This window comes from Leptidea sinapis, chromosome 37 (genome assembly GCF_905404315.1).
Source record: "Leptidea sinapis chromosome 37, ilLepSina1.1, whole genome shotgun sequence".
Taxonomy (NCBI): domain Eukaryota; kingdom Metazoa; phylum Arthropoda; class Insecta; order Lepidoptera; family Pieridae; genus Leptidea; species Leptidea sinapis.
Window position 1 is genome coordinate 6,085,680 of NC_066301.1, and position 3,551 is coordinate 6,089,230.

The 3,551-nt window shown below is 33.5% G+C and overlaps 1 non-coding gene across 1 annotated transcript; it reads left to right on the top strand.

Moving 5' to 3' along the window:
- The first annotated feature begins 2,769 nt into the window (after nt 1–2,769).
- Trnam-cau (transfer RNA methionine (anticodon CAU)) lies at nt 2,770–2,841 on the top strand. The gene has a single exon. It is a non-coding gene; the product is annotated as a tRNA-Met (tRNA).
- The last annotated feature ends 710 nt before the right edge of the window (nt 2,842–3,551 follow it).

Below are 3,551 nucleotides of genomic sequence, written 5' to 3' on the forward strand. Positions count from 1 at the left end.
ATTTTCAATTTCGCAGAACGATAATTAAATGGATATTAACACTATTTAATGTTCCTATCACACCTGTTACTCAATTGTTTTCGGCTGCACAATAATTTAATTTCATTAACGAAATCACATTAACAATTATTGTGAGGGTGAGGGTATTTAATGTTTATCTCTGTTTTTGGTAATATTTCGACATTGGTACATATAATAGAAACGAAAGTATTGTTACTCTTAAGAGCAATGACGTTTTATTGCTTAAGAGTGATAAATTGCTATAGAAGCAATAATAATTTTAAAGATCACCACCATATTTATGACAAGTTAAATACTTTGTAATAAATTTAGGAATAAATTTAATATTTTAAATAATTATGATTTATGCCTCGATCGATAAATTTGTTAAAAATTGTCTAGATAAAAATATGAAAAAATAATAACTGCCTTGCATTGCTTATGAAATAATTATAATGCACCTAAGTTGCATGAAACAAGGTCTTTTGGTTATGGTAACAAATAACTTGGGACTTCATTGCAAGAAGAAGGGAGAGACGCAAGTGTAAAGGAAGATATCAGGCAGCAATACTGGCAAATCCGTAATAATATATATTGCAGTACACGCCAGGATTGAAGAGTGTGCAGGCAGCTACTACTACTGGCAAGAACTGATCTCATAATCGCGGAAATGCTTAAAGCAGACATGGTATTAGCCGAAAATGCGCAGACGCCCCTCCTCCAACTCATATGGGGAAACGAAGACTCAACAGATGATTGGGATGAAAGTCTTCTTATCACAGCTCCAAAAAAGATGTACCTCAGCCTATGCAACAACTGGAGAGGCATCACTTTACTATAAATACCGTCCAAGATGCTATGTTATCATAGATAGGCTTTCGACTCACGGAAATATCACATCACGGATCGTCAAAGCACGAAAAACCTTTGCACGGCTTCGATCCGTATGGAAATCAAGAAAACTGTCCCAATCTCTTTCTGGGTGTTATTACCTGGTGAAATATTTATCATTAACTGTAGTGTAACTGAGAATTATATTTTAAAAGTTTTGACTTTGGTTTTTGTTACAGCTGTAAATTGGACATCTTCTAAACAGTAAATAATGAAAAAAGTAACCACACCGCCATTAATAAATCAAACGGCATTGATGCTCTTAGTTTTGAGATTTTATGGCTAAGGATAGGATATAAATATGTATTCGAAAATCTGTCGTTTAAAAAACAGTCACCTCAGAAAATTTCGTTTTAATACATATAATTTTTAACATCAAAAAACGGATCAAATTCGGTGGTACGGTCTTTAAAAATATTGTACATTTCAAAGATAAAATAGTACTGAGAGAATGGGAGAGAAACTCATGCATTTCAGTATGTTCCATCTTTCGTATTAGTTAGAAAGAAGAATAACTAAAGCCCGACTATAGACAATTGTGAAATGTAAACTGCTTACAAATTCGTTGGAAACTGTCGAGAAAATTCCACTTTATTCGAAATTCACTCTAGTAGCATAATAACTTTACTTGAATGCAGAAATTATTGCTTTTTATGTCGTGTATAAGAAACAATTTTGTATGCATTTCATTAAAGTTTTATAAAATACAAAAATAAGATGTTACACAAATTAAATTTATATACAAAATTTATGTACGATGCGGCACTCGAACCCGAGATGCTAATCGGTTTGCTCAATATAAATAAAATATATACATTACATAATGAAACCTTTCGATTTTAACAATATTTCAAGGGGCACACTAAAAGTTTTGCACTTCTAGCTAACTGGAATTGGACGTCAAAAACTACCACCCATTCAAAAGAGACTGCCTGAGAAGAATGGGCGCAAGAAACTCAGCGGGCTTTCGAGGAAAAAGATTTCGGAAGTGCTCGGAAGGTTTTCCAATTATTAACTTTTTATCGTATTCATCTTTCAATAAATCTGCCACATACGAATAACGCTATTGAACATTTTTACGGGTTAATGAGTTAAACGAGTTCAGGCTATATGACATTCTCACACCAAAAAACTCAACCAAAAGATTATGACGAAATTGATTAAATCACATTGCATAAAATGGACAGGAAAATACTTGTATTTTATTATGTTGCTCACTTAGATTGATGATTGGTCTACGCTGAGCTCCAACTAGACACCGCACTACCTAAGAACAATAGCTTTTTTTATCACGGGAACTATTAGATGCTTGTATGCTTGGCATCTTGACACACAATGGCAGCTTTAAAATATTGTAACACACGTACCGTGTTATTTTACATTGAAATTAATAGAAAAATCTAAATACTTACTGATGACATGTGATCCCAGTGTCTTTCTTATTTCTTGTAGTATTCTTTTTACAAAGTTTTATTACGCAATCCGTCTTTTTAGATTCAATTATTAGCAAAGGTTAACAGAACATGTGGTACGTCAACGTCACACATTGTTCGAGACTGGCTCGAGTATGCCCACTTGAGCGTAATATAAACTACCACACATTGCGACCACGGCTGAGGTATCTAGTTGGAGCGCAGCGGAGACGAATCCTTAATCTAAGGGACAGGGGATAAGCCGTGTATTTCATGATGTTGCTAATTTTGAAATGATGTTGAAAATTTGAGCTTAAAGTCAGATTCTACTACTACATCTGCAGTGAAGGTCGTCTGTGCAAGCATATCTATTGCCGTTCGTTGTCAAATTGCTCATCAAACTATATCAAAAACACGTCGTGATTATCAAGTGAATTAATAATACAATTTCATATGAATAAGTATAAGCAGAGTGGCGCAGTGGAAGCGTGCTGGGCCCATAACCCAGAGGTCCGTGGATCGAAACCACGCTCTGCTAATGTATAATTTTAGTTTTTGGAAAGGACTTTATTTCGTAATATTTTTTTCTTTTTCTATTTAAATGAACAACGTCTTTTCAAATATAAATTGTGAAAATATTATCTTTTCGGCATCCGTGAAATCACTATCACTACATATTATAAAACAATGTCCTCTGCCGCGTCTATCTGTCTGTCTGTTCGCTATAAACTCAAAAACTACTGCACCGATTTCCATGCTGTTTTCACCAATGGATAGTATTTTCCTCAAGGAAGGTTTGAGTAAATAATTTATTAAGTTTTTGTATACATATTTTTATACATAAATGATATTTATTTGAGGTTTCGGAAAAATTAAGCCGTCTGGGAGGTCAGAAAAGTCCGATGTCTATCTCTTAAGGATAACAAATTAGATCCATTAATAATTCAAAATATTGGCAATACTAATGCAGAAATTTAAAAGATTTTTACTTAATTACGATATTAATCCTTATCATTTAGTACTACATAATATTAATATTATAAAATCATTCGGAAATACGTTTTTGTTTCATTTTTAACTCACTAACTCACACACACTAACACGTTTCCGATGGCTTTAGACTACATTTTTCCCGAATACTTAGATTTTTTTCCATCGACTGAAGCGTCTTTCGGGTCAGCTAGTATAATATAATGTTATAAAACTGTTTCTGGTCTTCATTCGTGGTCTCGTTTATCAACCCCGCTT